At 37.3% G+C, this 23,726-nt stretch overlaps 1 protein-coding gene across 5 annotated transcripts in view; it reads right to left on the minus strand.

Annotated features, from left to right (window-relative positions):
- The window catches only part of PHTF2 (putative homeodomain transcription factor 2), a 127,783-nt gene that overhangs the window by 103,541 nt on the left and 516 nt on the right, over positions 1–23,726 (minus strand). The window lies entirely within an intron of this gene.

A 23,726-nucleotide genomic window follows, 5' to 3' on the forward strand; every position in this document is an offset into this window, starting at 1 on the left:
GAAGTCAAACAGGTAGTTGGAGAGATGGGTCTGAAGCTGGAGGAGACCAAGAAGGATGGTGATATGGATTTGGGAACCATAAACACATTGTCAATATTTAAAATCAGAGGTGGATTATACAGATATACGCATTTGTCAAAAGTGAACAAATGCATACTTAATTGAAAGATGTGCCTTTCAAAGATCACTTCAATATAGATCATGTGACTGACTTATAACAGCCACTGTTATTAGCAGCCAAACCAAATCTAATGGATACTGTTGGGCATACTTTTGGTTCACTCTTCTTTTCCAACAAAACTTTGTAAACACTGCTCTGGTGTCTTCTGGCTATTGACTGCAATTGAGGAGTCTGCAGTCAGCTAAATTTTTGTCCCTGCTTCTATAGGTCATGTTCTCTTTTTGTCCAGGATGCCAAAATAATTCTCTCATTTTTAAAGTTAGTTATTTTAAAGTTAGGTACAGTCAATTTTAATCATTTCATAAATTCTCCCCCCTGGAATTCAGTGCCGTTCAACCTGAAAATGCAGGTTTTATTTCAGAATATTTCTGAGTAATTGTTTCTTTTCCATTTGTTGTAATCTCTGTCAGGGATACACGCTATTCTTATCCAGGACAGTCTTTTCGTGGTCATTTCTTTCCTTTATTTCTTTCCTGTGGCATATCTGTAGAGCTGCCATGCCTTTTTTTTTTTTTTTTTAAATCTTGATGGTGTTTAACATGGGGATGGCTGTGCTAAGCTCCTACTTATTCTGATATCCAATAGGTTCTGCTTAACAACTTCAACACCGTTCTCACTGTAGCTGGGATTTTTATTTCTGTGCTGACATACGCAGGCATAGACAGACAGACAGACACACACACACGCATGCACACACACACACACACACACACACACACAATCTTCAATTTGAGAACTGGATACTGCTTTTCATCTATTTTTCTATAACCCAAAGATGCAGGAAATGGGGTACTTCTGAATGCTGAACTTTCATTAGGTATCTTGTATGAGGATCTATCCCTCCAGTCAGAAGGCTATTACACCTTCGTGGGCTTTGGCTCTTGTCCTTTACCAAAGCGTAATTAAAATGGCAATGTTCCCTGACTCTGTGAGGCTCAGCATCAGTATGAAGATTCTTCCTTGACTTTTCGCTCCCTACGCACCTCTTAGCTCTGCCTCCAGGGGCAGTATTACTGAGCTTGCTTACTGTTTTGTAGGCCTTGTCTTCCTTAGTCTGGCTTCTGGGATTTGCAGCGGGAATTACCAACCTCATCTGACACACCTTTTAGCTTCTCATTCTTTCCTTGGCCTCTAGTTTTTTAAGTATTTGGCATAAGTTCACACATACCCCTCTTTTGTCCTCTTCTATTTCAATTTTTGCCCTCTCCTCTTCCCACCCACTTTTTCCTTCTTTTTTTGGTTTTAGTGAAGAAAAGGTCTGTGATCCTACTTCATTTTTATTCAGAAACCCTACCCTTACTTTTTTTCAACATTTATGTTTTAAGTACTAAACGTAATCTTTTAAGTTACTGACACAACTGAAAAGTAAAATTTAATTATTCTAAGATAGAGTTGTTAAATGTAAAAAAAAAATAAAATAAAAGACAACAGACTCCAAATAGAGTCACTTGTGCTAAACCCCATGTCAGCAAACCAAGACTTAATACCTAACCTAACTGCAGCTTCAACTCTTCCCAGGAATGTCATCTTAAACCAGTGAATCTGGAATTTCCTGGTCAGCACTAGTGAGGTAGTCTGTCTAACAGACCCCTTCCGACCCCCAAAGAAAGATGAATTAATCTGCTCTTTCCTTGTCCCTACTCCTTCTGCCTATAAAAGTGTTCCCTACTCCTTCTGCCTATAAAAGTGTTCCATTTTGTTCAGCTTTTTGGAGCTCCTTTCTATTTGCTAAACGGGATGCTGCCCAATTCATGAATTATTGAATAAAGCCAAATGGATCTTTAAATTTACTCGGTTGTATTTTATTTTTTAATAAAACTAACAACAGCTGCATTTTTACTTCTGTTATTCCTAACAGAAGGAAGTACAGAGAAGACACCCAGTTTCACTTCTTCTTTTCAATTCAAGACACTCAACAGAAAATATGGGACCATAAATTAAGCTTTTCTGTGAACCTGTAATAAGTACCTCCAAGAAAAAAAAATAAAATGCATTTTCCCTTCTCAAATTGACTCCTCTTTTACCATCTATTCAATCTCCTATGCACACAAGGAACGCTAGAAACTTTCTTGGCTTTCTCCCTTTCCCACCACCACTAGTTTTTTATATGTGGCACATAGGAACCATTCAGTAAACATGAAGGAGTAAATAAATATAGTCTACTTTGTCATGCTGCCAACACATCTCTCCTATAACCCTTCCGGGCCCATTATCAGGTCTGGTGCAAGTAAGTCACCATCATCTATTACCAGGAACACTCTAACAGTCTCTTACTACTTCTTTTCTTTTTTTTTATTAAAAAAATTTTTTTTAATGTTTATTTATTTTTGAGAGAGACAGAGAAAGAATGCGAGTGGGTTAGGGGCAGAGAGAGAGGGAGACACAGAAGCAGAAGCAGGCTCCAGGCTCTGAGCTGTCAGCACAGAGCCCGACACGGAGCTGGAACCCATGGACTGCGAGATCATGACCTGAGCCGAAGTTGGACGCTTAACTGACTGAGACACCCAGGTGCCCCACTACTTCTTCATTTTCTGAACTCCTGACCTCCTCATGTCTATCTCCTCTTCAAAAATATCTAATGATTTCCCATGCCTAAGAAAAGAGTTTAATCAGGGGCATCTGGGTGGCTCAGTTGGTTAAGCATCTGACTCAGGCATGACCAGTTTCGGCTCAGGTCATGATCTCATGTTTTGCAGTTTTGAGCCCCACATCAGGCTCTGCGCTGACAGTGTTGAGCTGCTCAGGATTCTCCCTCTCTCCTTCTCTCTCTCTGCCCTTCCCTTGCTCACGTGCTCTTTCTCAAAATAAATAAATAAATAAACTTAAAAAAAAAAAAAAGCTTAATTAGTATAGTAGACAACCCCCCCCTTTTTTCACAACCTGATCATAGATTTATTGCCTTTACAATCAGTAGCAGCTATCTTCTTCCAAACACGACCTCTCAGCTACCCTTTCCAATTTACCATTCATATACATATCCTACAATCTAGCCATGTGGGTTTCTGAATGTACCATACATTTTCATGCTTGCCTTCCAGTCCTGGTCATATTTCCTCTGTCTAAAATAATTTTTATCAGGGAGCTCGGGTGGCTCAGTTGGTTAAGTGTCCGATTCTTGATTTCGGCTCAGGTTATGATCTCACAGTTCATGAGGTTGAGCCCCGAGTCGGGCTCTGAGCTGACAATACCAAGCTTACTTGGTATTCTCTCTCTTTGCCTCTCTCCCATTCTCTCTCTCTCTCTCTCAAAATAAACATTTTTTTTAATTAAAAATAAAATAAAATAACTTTATCCCTGTTCTGACCTATTTGACAAGACACATTGGATTCTTCTAGGCCAAGTTCATCAGGAAATTAAATTTTGAGAACATACAAGCAGTAGCATTCAAATGACTTAGTTAGAGAGTAATTTTATAGTTACGTATTTTAAACTACTAGAAAAAAAAAAGGCTAAACACGGCATCTAACTTTACTCCTTTACGCTATGTAACTGAGGGGTGCCTGGGAGCTCAGTCAGTTAAGGGTCAACTCTTGATTTTGGCTCAGGTCATGACCTCACAGTTTGTGAGTTTGAGCCCCAACCTGGGCTCTGCTCTGACAGCACAGAGCCTACTTGGGATTCTCTCTCTCCTCTCTCTGCCTCTCCCTCACTCATGCTCCTGTGTGCGCACTCTTTCTCTCTCAAAATAAATAAACTTAAAAAATATATAATATATAAGGGAAATTACAGCAAAGGCACACATATATATGCACAGGTAAATAGAAAACAAAAATAAAAATGAAGCTTTAAATAAGATGTATGACTAGTAACTAACCTTGCAGATCTGAGAAAGCAGAACATGATAGTGGACAAAAGAGAACATCAACCCAATTTATACCATAAAAATCAACAAAAGCTTCAAGGACTGTGGCCCAGGTTCCACTGGAAGTAGGAGTAAAGGTGGGGCTGAAAGGAGGTCTAGTTAAAAGCTATTATTAAAGCAGCAGATGTGCATTCTCACTCCATACTATAATAGTGACTATTTCTCCATGCCCCTGTAGATCACCAAGTCACATGTGTATCTAAAGACAGGTAAATACAATATCAACTAAAAATGTTGAAAGTATTTGCCCCTGGGAAAGGGAAAATGTGGGGAAGGTGTTCTAGGGTTGTTATTTTTCCTAAACTTTGTATAACCATCTCTTTGTGATATTTTGATTCATAGTAAGAAATGTAGTTGACCCTTGAACTCAGCGGTTGGAGTACAGACCCCCCTGCAAAGTCAAAAATCCACACGTAACTTCTGACTTCCCTAAAACTCAACTACTAATAGGCTATTGTTGACTAGAAGCCTTACTGATAACATAAACAGCCAATTAACACATATCTTGTATATGTATTATTATGTATTATTACCCTACAGTAAAGTAAGCTAGAGAAAGAAAATGTTATTAAGAAAATGATAAGAAAGAAAAAAATACATCTGCAGTACTGCACTGTACTTATGGGAAAAAAATCTGCATATAACTGGACTCACAGCCTTCAAACCCCTGTTTTTGAAAGGTCAACCGTGTTTGGTCTTCATTCTTATTACAGACACAGAGCTCCTAAAACCCTCTGAATTTCCTATGGGGAGAATGCTAAAGGGGTCTTTTGTTATGTTAATAAGGTGACTTTCGGAAAGCACCTGAACAAGGACACTCTTTGCCAGTGGAGTCAAAGAGGTTGGAACTTTCAGTCCTAGTACTCCCTACCCTTCCCTCAACCTCCTGGGGGCAGAGAACAGCTGGAGATGGAGTTCAGTGATTCAGTCAATTGTGTCTATATAATAAAGCCTCCATAAAAAACAAAAGTTCAGGATTTGGAAAGCTTCCAGGTTGGAGACCATGTGGAGATCTGGGGACAGTTAAGTGTGCGCAGACAGCATGGAAGCTCTAGGTCCCTTTCCCCATATCATGTCCTCTATGAATCTGCTGTATCTGTCTCTTCTGAGTTATATCTTTTTGTAATAAACCAGTAATCTAGTAGGTAAAATGTTTCTCTGAGTAGTGTGAACTGCTCTAGCAAATTAACTGACCTCCAGGAGGGGGTGGTGGGAACCTCCAATCTATATGTAAGTCAAAAGCCCAGGGGATGGTCTGGACTTGTGAATGACATCTGAGGCAGGGGGAGGGGCAGTCTTGCATGACTGAGTCCTTACCTGGTAGGATGTGATGTTATCTCCAGAAAGATAGTGTCAGAATTGAGTTGAATTATAGGACACCCAGCTGATGCTGGAGAATTGCTTGGTGGCGGGGGAAAAACACACACATTGGAATTGGTATCAGAATTATACTCTTAAGACATGTATCTGTGGAACTCTGATAAAAATTACAACTTGAACCAAGTTTTAGATTTCAATTTCCAAAGTTATAGCTTCAGTAAACTGGAATCCTAGTATTCATAAACATGATTCAATTATGTAAGTATATTCCAAAACATTCATTTAACATATCAGACAGCCACCTCTTTCTTACCTAATAGTCTTAATTATTCTCAGATTCTGTTATTTGCAAATTTGCCTGCTAGTTAATTGTTACTTGCAAGGTCAAAATACTCATACTACTTTCCCTAATCATTTCCAGACACGCAGAGACTAGCAAAAAACTTGAGATGTCTGATGTGAAGGTTTCCAGAAGAGGTCAAACAAGATGATGGTCTGTCTTCTTAAGACAGCTTTCACACTATCTTTTTTTTTTTTTTTAAAGTTTTTTTTTTTAACGTTTATTTATTTTTGAGACAGAGAGAGACAGAGCATGAACGGGGGAGGGGCAGAGAGAGAGGGAGACACAGAATCGGAAACAGGCTCCAGGCTCTGAGCCATCAGCCCAGAGCCTGACGCGGGGCTCGAACTCACGGACCACGAGATCGTGACCTGAGCCGAAGTCAGACGCTTAACCGACTGAGCCACCCAGGCGCCCCATCTTTTTTTTTTTTTTTTTTTTAAATTTTTTTTAACGTTTATTTATTTTTGAGACAGAGCATGAATGGGGGAGGGTCAGAGAGAGGGAGACACAGGATTGAAACAGGCTCCGGGCTCTGAGCTGTCAGCACAGGGGCCCGATGTGGGGCTCGAACTCACGGACCGCGAGATCGTGACCTGAGCCGAAGTCGGCGCTCAACCGACTGAGCCACCCAGGCGCCCCAGCCCCATCTTTTTTAAACCTTTTTTGTGGACTATTTTGTGACCTTTTTTTGCATGTTTTGCTTTTTATTGATTTTTTTAATTTAAAATGGCCCCCAAGGGTAGTGTTGAAGTGCTGTCTAGTGTTCCTAATGCAAGAAGGCTTTGATGTGCCTTATGAAGAAAATGTGTTAGATAAGTTTCATTTTCATATTAGTTACAGGGCTATTGGCCATGAATTCAATGTTAGCAAACCAACACTAAGTAAATAAGGTGTCTGTAAACAGCAACGCATATGAAACAAGGTTAGGTACTGATCAGCTGATGAAAATGCTGTGACCAGTGGCTCACAGGAGCTTAACCTTGTATTTCCATAGGAGCTTTGCTTCAATGTTCACTAATTCAGTGTTTGCTGCCACCTTATAGAACACAACTACTATGAATAACAGGAATCAACTGTAATTGGAGTTACTGACTGGGCTCATTCTAAGAAGGCAGATGGAGGGTTAATATGGTGAAGTAGAAATGAGAACCAATTTGTGTTCCTGGGCTTCTTTGTCCTATAGTTACAGTGGCCAATTTAAAATTAGTATTTATGGCTTTAAATGTAACCAGAGTACTTTTTAGGGGCAAGTGAACTATTCAGGGAAACCAAGTCATTTTTAAAATGATGAACATATTGCTGGTCTGCAAATCTATTTTAGGTAAAACCGTTATTAATATGTCCAGATCATCACTTCAGATTAATAAAAATAAAATTTGGGGGCTTTGCTCCATATTACTACTAACTACCACACCAAGAGGCCTAATCTGCCTGGAAATTCAGGAATGCAACACAATTTCACAGCCACTAAACTTACATTCTTCTAATCTGAGGGAAATTCCTACATATCAGGAAAAAACAAATACTTCAATTTCTAGCCCATTCAAATCTGTATCACAGAGAAAAGTACTTTATAAACATGCTACAACTACTACTTAAACCAGAATCATGAGCTCAATTTCATGAGCTTTTCATTTTTGCCTAATCTTTTCAACAATAAAAACCATAGTAGGGGGGCACCTGGGTGGCTCAGCTGGTTGAGCATCTGACTCATTTTGGCTCAGGTCATGATCTCACAGTTGTGAGTCCTGTGTCGGGCTCTACACTGACAGCGTGGAGCCTCCTTGGGATTCTCTCTCTTTTCTCTCTTTCCCTCTCTCTCTCTCTCTGTCTCTTTCTGCTCCTCCCCTGCTCGCACATGTTCTCTCTCTCTCTTAAAAATAAATAAAATTTTAAAAAAAAGACCACAGTAGGTGCTCAATCACTACAACTATTCCATTTCTCTTCTCTCCTTCACAGCAAAGTTTTGCTATCTTCTCCAATTTCTCTACCTTCTCTCTTCAATCCAATCATGCTTTTACTCCCCACACTCTATTGAAAACTCTCCTTAAGGATACCAATGACTTCTACTCTAGTTGCCAAATCCAATGATCAGGTCTTGGGGCACCTGGAGGCTCAGTTGGTTGAGCGTCCAACTCTTGGTTTTGGCTCAGGTCATGATCTCATGGTTCGTGGGTTCAAGCCCCGTGTCAGGCTCTGCACTGGCAGCATAGAGCCTGCTTAGGATTCTCTGTCTCCCTCTTTCTCTGCCCCCTCTCACTTGTGCTCTCTCTCTCAAATTAATAAACATTAAAAGATAAAAAAAATAATAAATCCAATGATCAGGTCTCAGTTGCTCATCATACTCAACATACCAGCAGTATACAATGCAGCCAATTATGTTCCCTCCTCTTGGAAGACTTTATTCACTTAGCTTCTAGGAAACCTGTCTTGGGTTTGCTCTTAACTTTCTGGCTATTCCTTCTCACCTTTTTTGCTGGCTCTCTTCTTCTCCCTAAGCTCAGTACTTAGACATCTTCTCTGGCTTTGTTTAGTCCCTTGACGATCACTTCAGGTATCTTGGTTTAAATACCATGTATGTAGATTACAGCTGTAGCCTCACCTGTCCCCTAAATCCACTAGTTTAGAAAAAGTCAGATAAATTTCCTTACCTAAGGACTTCTCAGAGCCTTTAATATATTACTGTGCATTATAAATATCCAAGAGAAGAGTATGTACACAATATGTCTTATACTTATTTAGAACAGAATCCTTTCCTCATGACGCATCTTGTGAGATATACAATTAACTAAGCCACTAAATATACCATACTAAGCTATCTTTCAAGTAGTTCCAACTTTTCACAGCACAAATTAATTATATAAAAATGGGCAAAATTTCCCTCTGAAGAGGTAATGACTGAGTTTGAAGTTTTCAAGGCAGCTCACTCCATTAGAAGAGAGTTTGCCTCAAAATTTTCCTTATGCAGAGAGAAACTGTGTCTTTCTTAAGTTCCATTCACCTGTATTAGTTACCTACTTTAAATGAGCACAAAACTTATTTATCACATCTTCAGCCTTCAAATAAAATAATGTAATAAGTATATGCTGTTGTTAACCATTTTCCAGATTAAATGTGCCCAGCTCCTTCAATGTTCTCCATATAACATGATTTCCATACCTCTCATGATCCAAGGCATCTTCCTCACCAGATAAGATCTAAATAATTCCTAAAATGTAGTTGGCCAAGAAAATAATTTATTTATCCCAAGAGTACAAAATACAGTAGACTTATAACTTCTACTAATTGGGACATGATCATTTGGTCGCACGGCATAAGAATATATTCACTTTTTTATTCTTAGCAGCCACGACACTGGTTGACTCAATAATCATTTCTGAAAATAAAGGTGTATTATACACATCCACACATATACATACACATACGTATACAATACATTTAGCTATGTCCACTGAGAAGGCTTAGAAGCAGCGATTCCTTAGTAGCAATAAGCATATCTAGCAACCAAATCTCTAAACACCATTCTACACTAAAAGAAACCAAGGCTCCTTAGAGAAATGTCTGATTCCAGTTGGCACAGAGACAGTACAAGGTGATTCTGGAACATCTTGTGGGGTCAGAAATTAAGAAGGTGCTCAAAGAATGATAGGGACATTGTCAAAAATTAAAATAAGAATATACTGGTATGGGGCGCCTAGGTGGCTCAGTCGGTTGGGCATCGGACTTCGGCTCAGGTCATGATCTCATGGTTTGTAAGTTCAAGCCCTGCATCGGGCTCTGTGCTGACAGCTCAGAGCCTGGAGCCTGCTTCAGATTCTGTGTCTCCTTCTCTCTCTGCCCCTCCCCAACTTGTGCTCTCTCTGTGTCTCTCAAAAAATAAATAAATGTAAAAAAAAAAAGAATATACTGGTATGAATGAATGAATGAATGAATAAGAGGGAAACTTCTCTTTATAGCAGGGAGCCAGCTAACACAGAAGAAATTAGAGAATTACAAAAACAAAGTTACCATTTGGCAACAATCTTACTGAGATGTAATTGATATAGAACATTGCATAAGTTTAAGTTGTACATGATTTGATATAATGTGAAGTGATTACCACAATAAGTTCAGTTAACATATATCACCTCAGTTATAATTTTTTCCTTTGTGATGAGAACTTTTTTTAAATGTTTTTTAAAATGTTTTTTAATGTTTATTTATTTTTGAGAGAGAGACAGAGCACGAGCAGCGGAAGGGCAGAGAGAGGGAGACACAGAATCTGAAGCAGGCTCCATGCTCTGAGCTGTCAGCACAGAGATGTGGGGCTCGAACTCACAAACTGTGAGATCATGACTTGAGCTGAAGTCGCATGCTTCATTGACTAAGTCACCTAAATGACTTCCCTTTTTTTTTTAAATGTTTATTTTTGAGAGAGAGAGGGACAGAGTGCAAGCAGGGAAGGAGCAGTGAGAGAGGGAGACACAGAATGTGAAGCAGTCTCCAGGCTCTGAGCTGTCAGCACAGAGTCCGATGTGGGGCTCGAACTCATGAACCACGAGATCAAAACCTGAGCTGAAGTCAGATGCTAACCAAATGAGCCACCCAGGCACCGCCCCCACACACACACACTTTTTTTTAGTAAGCTCTATACCCAACACGAGACTTGAACTCACAACCCCGGATCAAGAATCGCATGCTCTACTGACTGAGCCAGACAGGTATCTCTGTAAAGAGAACTTTTAAGTAATCATCTTAATAGCTGATTCATGCAAGAATCATCAATAAATATTAAAGCTAATGGGCAAATCTGTGAGTAATAGGATATTTACACAAAGGTTCTCTCCACAGGTATTTTATTAGCTACAAAGAGTGACTTTACCTTGGAGAAACCTGGCAGGTATCACCTTAACTAAATAACCAAAGTTATCATCATCAGTAAAAGGAGAAATTGCAGCATTTGCTTCTTGATATAATGCACTATGAAGAACACACCATTACATCTGTGGTATTCCTGCCCTTATAGAACCAGAATCTAATTTTTGGAGAAAAATCAATCAAATTAAAATGGAAGGACATTCAACAAAATGACATCTCAACACTTAAAAAAAATGTCAATATCAAGAAATACAAACATAGGCTTAAGAAATATTCCAGCTTAAAGGAAATTTAAGAGACATGACACTAAATGCGGCATATGATCCGGGATTTTCTTTTGCTAAGTGGATACTACTGTGACAATTGGTGAAATGTGAATAATACTGGCAGCTAGATAATAGTATTGTATCCATGTTAATTTCCTGATTTTTGATCATTGCACTTTGCTTATGTTGGAGAATCACCTGGTTTTTAGGAAACAAAACTGAGGCATATAGAGAAAAGGAGTATCAGGATTCTAATAAGTCAGGAAAAAGTAATACATGTGTATCTATCAACATAGATAAAAAGGATAAAGCAAATATAGGAAAATTGTAATATACAGTTAATTTTGGCTAAGGATACACAGAAATTCTTTATACTGTTCTTACAACTTTTCCTTCAAACCTGAAATTATGTCAAAAAAGAAAAAAGCTACAATAAGCTTTAATTCAGTTTTAAAATACCTCCTTTTTTATGTTAATTTTCTACACACAAACTATCAACTAAATATACATAATGCTTCCTTTTATTTTTTTTAAGTTAATTTTTATTCATTTTGAGAGAGAGCATGAGCAGAGGAGGAGCAGAGAGAGAGAGAGAGAGAGAGAGAGAGAGAGAGAGAATCCCAAAAAGGCTCCATGCTGTCAGCACACAGTCCGATGCGAGACTCTTAACTCATGAACCCATGAGACCATGACCTGAGGCGGTATCAGGAGTCAGACGCCCAGCTGACTGAGCCACTCATGCACCCCAAAGCCTTCCTCTTATAATTAAGTTTATTTTCTCATTAGTGTGGTTGCAGTGGTAGAGAATAGGATAAGCACAAGAAAACTATCCCTGTGTTTTAATTTAACAAATTTACAAATCCACCTCCATCAAAAGAAAAAGGTCACTTCAGTTGCCTATGATCAATGAGGAGACAGATTTTTAGATACTCTTCTAATATCTTTTTTTTTTTTAATGTTTATTTTTGAGAGAGTGAGAGAGAGAGACAAAGGAAGGGCCGGCGGGGGGGGGGGGGGGGGCGGTGAGAGGTTCCCAAGTGGGCTCCATGCTGACAGCAGAGAGCCCAATGTGGGGATAGAACTCACAAACTGTGAGATCACGATCTGAGCTGAAATTAAGAGTCAGATGCTTAATGACTGAGCCACCCAGCTGCTCCTCTTCTAATATCTTAAAGCCCATTTCCTCCAGAGATTTTTAACACCATTTAATACTTATTACTTCAAAGGTTAAGTTATAATGACTGCTCAAAATATAAAAGATAACTCTGGATCATACCAGTATTTTTAGTCATCGTTGCAAATATTTTCCAATGATGATAAAAATTGAATTATTATACTTAGAGAAATAAACACTTCTCACTATTGACCCTAGTAATATTCTAGTCATATGTTTCACACTCACACAATTTTTGTCATAAAAACTGGATTTATAAAAGAAGCAAATGCAACTAATTGCTCACCTTTTAACTCATCATACATTCCTACATTTGTTTTAAAGGAAATAGGAATGCTGAGGAACATGAACATAAATACATTTATCCAATCAAAACATACGGTATCCTTTGGTTCTGGCTATGCAAAGCTAATACATTATGAAATCATGGGATTTAATTAAAACAATTAAAAAGTGGTACTTTACATTTAAATTATGACTATAAAAATATACAGGGACTCCCATTTCTTTAAAAAATTTTTTTTCTAATGTTTATTTATGCTTTGAGAGAGAGAGAGAGAGACAGCGAGTACACTAGCAGGGAAGGGGCAGAGAGAAAGAGAGAGAGAGAGAGAGAGAGAGAGAGAGAGACAGACAGACAGACAGACAAAGAATCTGAAGCAGGCTCCAGGCTCTGGGCCTGTCAACACAGAGCCTGACACAGAGCTCAAACTCACAAGATCAAGACCTAAGCCAAAGTCGAATGCTTAACAGATTGAGCCACCCAGGCGCCCCAACAGCGACTTTCATTTCTAACCATGATGAGAATATCAGGGGCCACATTAATCTTCCCATCTTAAATACCAAAAACATGGACAAAAGAGTAAAAAGTTTTCAGATACCGTACAACAGGCAGCACAATCTCTGAAAGAGGAAACAAAAGTAAGCCCTCTAATTTCTCTAGTGTTCTGTCCATAGAGTTTCTAGGATGCAGCACTAAGATGGGAAAACCAGAGCCAGAGAGACTCCCCAAATTGAGAAAACAATTGGGCACCTGGTTGGCTCAGTTGGTAGGGCACATGACTCTTGATCTCAGGGACATGAGTTTGAACTTCACATTGGGCGTGGAACCTACTTAACAAAGGAAAGAAAGTTCAGTGATACCAAGATAGCTGGAGTTCCAAGGACAAAGTACCAGAGAGGAAAAAGCAGCAAAAAAAACCCCTCTGGAGTTCTGCAGTACATCCCCCCACAAGTCTCCGGCTGAATACTGATCAGCACATGTATGTAAGAAAGCCAGAGACAGAAGCAATCAGAACAATTACCAAAGTTCACAAAGGAATGATAAGAGTTCACAAAGTGAAGAAATCCTGTAACAAGGGGCAACAGCTAGAGCATTCAGAAGAGGATTATACCAGTACTAGGAACAAATTAACCTTACACTAAAGGATGCTCAGGTCGCACCTAACAAAGCTTAAAAAGCAAGCCTTGGAAGATTAAACTGTTTCTAAGTAACTTAACTGTGTCCCAGAAGAAACCTCAAAAATGTAATACAAAGGAAAGGTTATTTCCAAACAACAAAATTCACAATGTTTAACATTCAAACAAAAATTAGCAAGCATACAAAATAGGAAAATACAATACATAATAAGGAGAAAAACCAGTTTTAAAAATGGACCCAAAAATGACAAAAGTGATAGGATTAGTTAAGGAAGGACATTACAGCTATTATGTACAAAACACTGCTGAAAAAAATTAAATGAGACAAAAATAAATGCAAACCAACCTCATGTCATGGATTGGAAGACTTAGGATTATTAAGAAGTCCACACTATCCAAAGTGATCTACAGATTAAATGCAATCTCTATCAAAATTCCATGATATTTTTTTTGCAAAAATAGAAAAATCCATCCTGAAATTCCTATGGAATCTCAAAGGACACCAAATACCAAAATAATTTTAAAAAAGAACAAAGTTGAAGGACTCACCATTTATTTCAAAACATTCGAAACAGTGTAGTTCTGGCATAAATGCATACAAAAAGACCAATGGAATAGAACAGAGTCCAGAAATAAACATGTATGGTCACATACATGGTCAAATGATCTTTAACAAGAATGCCAAGATCACTCAATGAGGAAAAGACAGACTCATTAACAACTGATGCTGGGAGAACTGGATAGTCACATGCAAAAGAATGAAGGTGGCCCTTTATCTTATACCACATACAGAAATTAACACAAAATGGATAAAGACCTAAACCTAAGACCTGAAACTATAAAAATCCTAGAAGAAAACTTAGAGGAAAAATTTCATGATTTTGGACTTGACAATGATTTTTTAGCTATGACACCAAAAGCACAGACAACAAAAGCAAAAACAAGTATGTGGGACTATATCAAACTTGAAAAACTGTTGTGCATCAAAGGATACAATCAACAGAGAAAAAAACCTATAGAATGGGAGAAGATATTTGCAAGTTATATATCTGATAAGGGGTTAATAACCAGAATATATAAAGAACAACTCCTTAACAACAAAAAACCAAATAACTCAATTAAAAAATGGGCAAAGGACTCAAATGGACATTTCTCCAAAGATAATGTACAAATGGCCAAGAAGCATATGAAAAGCTAATCAACATCACTAATCATTAGGGAAATACAAATCAAAACCATGACATATCACCTCACAACCATCAGGATGACTACTATCAATAAAACAAGTAAATAACAAGTGTTAGCAATGATGTAGAAAAATTGGTAGCCCTGTGTACTGTTAGTGAAATGGTAGAAAGGTGCGATCGCTATAGAAAGCAGTATGGAGGCTCCTCAAAAACTCAGAAGTAGAATTACCATATGATCCAGCAATCCCACTTCTGGGTATATATTCAAAAAGAGTGAAAGCTTAGTCTTTGAAGACATATTTGCATACCCATGTTCAGAGCAGCACTAATACACAATAATCAAGAGGTATAAGTAAAGATCCCCAAATCTAGGGATCACTGGATAAAGAAAATATGGTAAATACATACATTACGATATTATTCAGCCTTAAAGGAAATCCTGTTATAAACTACAAATGGATGAATCTTGAGGACATTTTGCTAAGTAAAATAAACCAATCACAAAAGACAAATACTGCATAATTTCATTCATATAAGGTATCTAGCATAGCCAAATTCATAGAGACAGAAAGTAGAAGGGTAGTTACCTGGGTCGGGGGAAGGAGAGAAGAGGACTTGTTTAATGGGTATAGAGTTTTAGATTTGTAAGATCAAAAAGTTCCAGAGAGTTGTTTCACAACGTTAATATAGTTAACACTCTTGAACTGGTTAAGTAAAAATGGCGAAATGATTAAGATGGTAAATTTTATGTTATGTATTTTTAACCACGACCTAAAAAAAATCCACCTACTATAAACTCCATTTATTCAAAAAAGTAGAAGACGAAAGCATGAGCACTGTTAAGGAGAGACATGGAAGTTATAAACATGATTCAAATCAAACTTCTAGATATAAAAAATACAGTATCTAATAAGAAACATACAATGGATAAGATTAACAGCAGATTAGAAATCGGCAGAAGAAAGGTTAGTAATTTTGAAAACATAATAATTGACAGTATCCAAATTGAGACAAGGAGGCAAAAAAAGAACTAAAAACAAAACAAAACAAAACAAAACAAAACAAAACAAAACAATATCAGTTAGCTGTGGGACAATATTAAATGGAATACCAGAATGGGAGGAGAGAGTGAAGGGAAGAGAGAAAAACTATTTGAAAAAATAATGGCCACAACTTTTCTAAATTTGATTAAAATGATAAACCCACAAACTAAAGAGATCATTTTAAAAGTAGCCAGAGGGGACACCTGGGTGGCTCAGTTGGTTGCGCATCTGACTCGATTTCAGCTCAAGTCATGATCTCACGGTTTGTGAGATTGAGTCCCCCACTGGGCTCTGTGCTAACAGCACATTGGCTGCTTGGGATTCTCTCTCTCTGTGTCTCTATCTGCCCCTACCCAACTTGTGCTCTCTCTCTCTCTCTCTCAAAATAAATGAATAAACTTTAAAAAAAAAAAAAAAAAAAGGTAGCCAGAGAAAAAAGACACTTTTAGTATAAAGAAATAGGGGGAACAGTAGATTTCAGGTCAGAAAAATGCAAATGAGAAGACAGTGGAGCATCATTAAAGTCCTATCATTAAAGTCCTGAAACAAAGAAACTGTCAATCTATAATTCTATACCCAGCAAAAATATATTTGAAAACTGAAGTACAAAAAAAAAAAAAAAAAAAAGATTTTTCAGACATATGAAAGCGGAAAGAATTCATCAGCAGTTCAGCTTACAGTACATGCTAAAGGAAGTCATTCAGGCAGAAGGAAAATGATACCAGATGGAAAAGGAATTTGAAAGGAATGAAGAGCCTTGAAAATGGGACAGATGTGGGTAGATATAAGAACCTTTTTCCAAAAAACTATTTTTAAATCCTTAAAAGAGAATTGACCATTTAAAGCTAAAAAACTAAAAATATATTGTGCAATTTAAACATATGTAGAACTACAATGTATGACAACACAAGAATGAGAGGGAGAAATGGAAGCATAGTATTATAAAGTTCTTATATAATATGTGAAGTAGTATTTTACCCAAAAAGAGTCTGTAATAAGGTAAAGATATATATGCATACTACAAACAAAACCCCCAAAACAAAAATACAGCAAAAAAGCTACAGATAATAAACAAGCCAAAAAAAGAGATAAAGGAGAGTCATAAAAAATACTCAAGTACTACAAAAGAAGGCAAAGAGAAAAACCAAAACACAGATGGGGCAATAAAACACAAGCAGCAAGACAGCAGATTTAAACCCAACAATATCAATAATCATATTAAATATAAATGGTCTAAATTAAAAAGCAAAGATTGGGAAATTGGGTAAAAAAAAAAAAAAAAAAAAAGACTGAACTATATGCTATCTACCAGAAATCTACTACAAATATAAACACATCAATAGATAAAAATAAAAGGATGGAAAAAGAGCCACCATGCTAATACCAATCAAAAGAAAGCTGGGAGAAAAAAGAAAGCTGGAAAATCAATACTGACAAAGTAGATTTCAGAGCAAAGCATATTACCAGAAATAGAGAGCCATTTCACAATAATAAAGGGATCCAATTTGTCAAGAAATCACAACAATCCTAAACATGAATGCATCTCATAACAGAACTTCAAAATATATGAAGCCAAACTGATGGAAGTACAAGCAGAAATTGGCAAGTCCACAATTAGAAAAGACTTGAGAAATTCTATCAATCAACTTGATCTGACATTTATAGCCCACTCCACCCAACTTTCTTTTCAAGTGCACATGAATCATTTACCAATATGGGCCATATTTTGGGCAATAAAACAGTCTCAATAAATTTAAAATGATTCAAATCTTGGGGCGCCTGGGTGGCTAGGTTGGTTAAGTGTCTGACTCTTGATTTTGGCTCAGATCCTAATCTCCTGGTTCGTGAAATCTTGCCTACATGGGGCTCTTTGCTGATATAGCATGGAGCCTGCTTGGGATTCTCTCTCTCCCTCTCTGTCTGCCCCTCTTCCACTTCCATGCACACATACACATGCTTTCTCTCTCAAAACAAACTTTAAACAAATAAAAATCAGTAAAATGATTCAAATCTTATAATGTATGTTCTTTGACCACAGTAAAATTAAATCAGACATCAATATCTGAAAAATCCCCCAATATTTGGAAACTTATGTACATACTCATTTATAACCAATGGGGTCAAAGAAGAAATCACAAATAAAATCAGCAAGGATTTCTGAACTGAATAAAAATGAAAATACAACCTATCAAAATTCATGGGATGCAGCCAAACACTATTTAGAGACAAATTTTACAACATTAAACATTTATATCAGAAGACAATAAATTAATGAGCTAAGATTTTATTTTTAAAATTCAAGCATACCAAGAGCAAATAAAATGGAAATGAAATGGCAAAAAGAATATAATAAAGAATACAAATCAAGGACACCTGAGTGGCTCAGTTGGTTAAGTGCCTCACCCTTGATTTTGGCTCAGGTCCTAATCTCACAATTTGTGAGATCAAGCCCTTCATCAGGCTCTGTGCTGACAGCGTGAAGCCTGTTTATGATTGTCTCTCTCTCTCTTCGCCTCTCTCCCTCTTTCCCAAAATAAATAAATAAATGAAAAACTTAAAAAAAATATCAATGAAATTGAGAACAGAAAATCAATAAATAAAAGCAAAAGCCGCTCTGAATATCAATCAAACAGAAGCCTCTAGCCAAAGTGAAAAGGAAACAATGAAAAAAATACAGAAATTAACAGTCAGGAATGAGAGAGGGGACATAGTTGCAGATCTTAAAACATTAAAAGATAGTAAGAGAATATTATGGACAATTTTATGCCAATTTAACAACTTAGATTAAGTAGACGAACTCTTTGAAAGATTCAAACTATTATTGGCTCATTCAAAAACAAACAAATAAATAAACTAAATAGCTCTCTATTGAAATTAAAGTAATTATTAAAATCTTTCCCACAAAGAAAACTCTAGACACAGGTATGTAAGTCATTTAGTATTAAGTTTAAGATACATGGAGGGATCTAGTATTTATTAATTATCATCTTGTCCTGGCACTAAGGATATATTTTAATATGTTTATGTTATTATTCAGCAAAATCATTCTGGAAGGAAGCTGTGGGAAGAACTGATTAATATGAGGCTACATCAAAACCAAGAAAACTAATAACAATCTGGGAAAGAAACGATGAAGGTCTGAAATAAATCCATGGCAATGAGGGGTGAGTGTTCAGACAGGGCATGATGAAAAGATGGATAGCTAGTAGAAAGAAAGATCAGATATAATGACTGACTGGACATGAAAGGTATGGAGAGTAAAGAGTAAGGATACTCCATGATTCTCGGCTTAAACACTGAAAAACCACTCATTAGGATAGGGAATATAGAGAGACAAATTTGGGAACAAGAATATATGTTTATTTTTCAACATATGAACTCATTAATATGAGGCTAATTTAAAACCAAGAAAACTAGTAACAATAATCTGGGCAAGAAACAATGTAGGTCTGAAATAAATCAGTGGCAATGAGGAGTGAGTATTCGGACCAGGCATGATTAAAAGACAGCTAATAAAAGGAAAGATCAGATAGAATGACTGACTGGACATGAAAGGTATGGAGAGTGAAGAAAGAGTAAGGATACTCCGCGATTCTTGGCTTAAACACTAGAAAAACCATTCATTACGACAGGGAATATAGAGGAGAAACAGATTTGGGAACAAGATATGTTTATTTTTCAACATACGATATACTTAGACATTCAGTGTCCAAAAGATATATAGCAGGCAATGGGATATATGGAACCAACACTTAGGAAATACATGTAGTTAATTTGTTCTCCTAGGAGTCCCTGCAATTAAAGCCTTCTCTATAACTGCAAAATTAATGGCTTCTATCTGTTAAAAGAATTTTAGAGATAAGAAGGTGGTTAAGGAGTCTGAGAAAAGAAAGTCCCTTTCTGTACATACTAAATTCACAGTACAAGAGACCCAATTTCAGTGACCCTTTTATTGTCATTTAGAATAGCAAAACCTTATTTATTTACTCTATCTGGTTTAATGAGTCTGACATACTATCTTCAAAAAAAACCACTTCAGAATATGAAACCCTCTCCCCATCTTTTCCTTTGTTTTCTATGTGGCTGCAATAACTCAATTTTTTTATTCAACTTTGCCTGTTGCCTGTATGACATCCTACTGCCTCCCTTTAAGGTTTTATCTGTTTGCCATTTTCTGACTTTCCCATACTCTATTTGAGAATTGTATTTTTAAAATAAAAACACAACTGTTTAACTTAACTTTAACGGCAACAACCATTTTTTTAACATGTCTTATAAGCCAGGCAATGTGTCAAGTGCTTTACATACATTAGCAAACATAATTTTCAGAATAAATATCTCCATTTTATGATTAAATACACCTGAACCTTAAAAAGATTTCATAATGAGCCCAAGGTCACATAACTGACAGACTGAAGAACTGAGACTTGAACCTAGGTCTATAGAGCATCAAAACTTGTGCCGCATAACTTAGCAAAACGTTTTCTGCTATCTGTAACAGATGTTTTACTGAATGTTTTACTAAGGTGCTTTCATTCACGTAAATATAGAGGAGTGCCCACGACATATCTTCAAAACTTCTGTTGAAATACTTTTAACAGCTCCTTTCCCCTACTGTTTCTGAAACTGGAAAGCTGCATACAGTGCACTTTTTCCCCCCTTTACTTCCTCTCATTAAATGTCAGATTCAATCATGTTATGATTATTATCAGGTAGTGGTGCAGCCACAGCCATTTCCTGCCCAGTTCCTGTTCACTACTCAGAATGAAGTCCAGCACTCTTTCCTTGTGCTCTAAACCTACCTGTTCTAGGAAGCAGTTGGTTTTTCTCATCTGAAATCTGATCTCTGTATTTTGTGTCATTTTTGGCAATCTGTATGAGGCTAACACGTTGGAATAAAAATGCAGCTTTCCTAAATGTCATTTAATATCTTCAATTTTGTCAAATAATTCTGGTCACGAAGTGATCTACATTTATCAATCCAATGGGAACATTTATGGTTCTGTGCTAACCTGAAGGGAAGATACACACATGGGACTTTTTCTCAGGTTTTTAAGAACAGTCCCAATTTGAAACGTTCTGTCCCACTCCCATGTCTCAAATTTGGATTCAGAAAAAGCAGTCAACATATGCAAAGGGTAGTTTGCAATATTGGCTCTATGTGGCTACATACTAGATAAAGGGGTTAAGGGAAGGCAACAGTCACTTTAAGATTCTTCTTTTTTAAATACTCCCAAAATACATCCCACAAATTAAGTGCAAATGCCTCTAGTGGTGTTAAGTCTTCCTTTACAGTTTAGAGTGAAATATCACAATGAAATAATGAAAGCACTTAGCTGGACATGTTTGGAAATGAAGTTTTAACTGACAGTGGGGAAAATAAGTATTAAAAGGTAAATATTAAATAAAAATACAACAATGCACAAATAATTTCCAACAACTTAAATATCTAAGTATGCAATTTCCAACCACCAAAATTGGGTAGTACTCACCTTGCCCAGCCACATTTATATACAATTATCATTTAAATTTGGCCTTCGCAAATACTTTTTATACAAAGCTACAATTACTTGCCATTCCTTCAACAATCCACATTCCTGTTCCAGGACCCTGCCTCCTGTTCTGTCTGTGTAGAATGCCCTCCTTCCCCAATAATGAAAACTACTACTCACCCTTTAAGGCTCCAGAGATAGCTCCCTGCTAAACCTCCAACCCCTTCTCTACTCTCTCTGAAAATTATTCCGTCTTCTTTATTCAGTGCTTACCAATGTGTCAGTACTTTATATATTCTGTTTAATACTTAATATTCCCCTTTGAAGTAATATTCTCTCCACTTAACAGATAAAGAAGCTGAAGCTCAAAAAGGTTTGCCATCATGTTAAAGGTCATAAAGCCAAATAGGAATTAAAATGGTGGTATGTCTAAACTTCAACTGATTTCTCTTCCATTAAATCACAGATTTATATCACTCTTCTTATAGTACATGTTGTATTTTATTATCATTACCTGTTTAAATATTTCTCTCCCCCACTATGGCCAGGGAAGATGACTCCATCCTTATATCCCCAGCAACACTCAACAGTCCGTACTATACAATGACTCAAAGTGTTACTGAACACCTACAATATTCTTATTCAGTTTATGATTCTGGAACATTATTTTCCACTGATTAGTCTCCTTGTATCAGGTCTCTAATAAGCCCCTGTGGTGGTGAAACTTATTGGCTTGGAATGTAGGCTTTATAATGATTGCACAGATTTGAATTCCAACTCCACCAACTTATTAGCTGAGAAATCTTGAACAAATGAATTAACCTAAGTTATGGTTAACTCATCTATAACACAGAACAATAATCCCATACATACCTTATAGCATTATAAAGATTAAATGAGATAGTATGTAAGCAATCCGACTATTTTTCTATCCTCAATTTTTCCACATGCCACTCTAAATTTTCTTTGGCTTAGTTTAGTGAAGCCTTTTTCATTACAAATTCCTTGCAACTTTGTATCAAATGGGCTAGTAAAAAGGTTGGTGGTTTAAAAATTGCCAGGCCATGATGCCTGGCTGGCTCAGTCAGAGCATGTGCCTCTTGATCTCATGGTTGTGAATTTAAGCCCCACACTGGGTCTAGAGCTTATTTAAAATAAACAAGTAAGTAAATAAATAACAATTTTAAAATAACAAAATTAAATTAAAAAATAAAAAATTGCTCAGGCCACCTACTCCATTTTTAGGGCCAACTGTCCAGTGCCAGTTTGGACTCAAAAAAAGTTTATTCTGGGAGGTTTGACTATGCCAGAACTCCATTGTACATTATACTTTTTCCTCTTATTACATTTTCATGCCCTATCAGAAAGTGGTAAAAATTAGAAAAGACATTTCCTACCTAACATGTAACTTAATACTATCCCATGCATGCACACAACTAACCTGTGTGGGAGGCAAGCTATTTCCCCACCAAGAATTTTTCCTGGAACTACCTTGTGTCTGGACTCAGGCATGGCTCATTCTCCTCAGACCTCTAGATTCCTTTCCTCTGGTATCTGGAGACTGAGCCACTACAACTGACAGGGGACACCCATTTCCCTCTCTTCAACTTAGCAATGTTTACTCCAAGAAGCTAGAATTTCAAATTGTTGTGATAATTTACAGTTCTTTAGGCTAAAGTGCATAGTTTCCAAATTCTCAGAATTCCCCCTTACAACTTTAAAAACGTTATGAAAAAATCCAGTTTGGGAGGAAACAAATTTTTAAAAAATACATGATCTCTAAAAACAAGAGCAAACACCATGCCTATACCAAAAGTCTTGGAGAAAAGAAAAATCTTAAAATGGCTAGTTGGCTAAAGCTAACCAAAAACTATAAAATCAAAGCACACAACAAAATAACCTCAAAGTAAGCAGGATATACCATAAACAAAGACAGCGAATGTAAATTAAAAAATGTTTAATACATTCACGAATTTAAAAATTACTTGGTATGTAAATGCTGACATTAATAAACTGTCCATATTCTGCACTCCCCTAGTCAGTATATGATGATATAAAGCAGTTCCTTTTTTTTTTTTTTCCTTTGGTCAGGCTAAAAATAGTGATGGATCTGTGACAGAATGATCTCCAAAGTTACACAAGGAAGGTGTTGAGTTTAAAAGTCATGACACGAAGGAATACCAAAATACTGGCTGTCAACATTAGATAAAAATAAGAAAAGGTAAAGCAAGCTGGTGGACCGCAGTATTGTTTCCAGAGGGGAAACAGCCCTTAAGGCCCCTGAGAGGTTTCAGCACCCGCTCCGTAGTCAGTGCTGGAATCAGAAAACTAAACTGTTGCCTGCTCAGTGGGTGCAGGGCAGCGACCCTCCCTCCAACCTGCGTCCAGAGCGCGCACAGTCGCCCTCTCCGCCCGAGCCCGCTCCTCCGGCCGCTAGCTGACCTCTCCCGCCAGCCCAGGCTCGGCCACCCGATGCCGATGCCCCTACACGCCCTCCAGGACCCGACGCGCCCCCAACACAGCGCCAGGGGAAGGAAGCGAAGGAAAGGGGCCGCGAGAGGGGGCGGAGGGGCGGGAGGCGG

The sequence above is a fragment of the Neofelis nebulosa genome, chromosome 4 (assembly GCF_028018385.1).
Source record: "Neofelis nebulosa isolate mNeoNeb1 chromosome 4, mNeoNeb1.pri, whole genome shotgun sequence".
Lineage (NCBI taxonomy): Eukaryota > Metazoa > Chordata > Mammalia > Carnivora > Felidae > Neofelis > Neofelis nebulosa.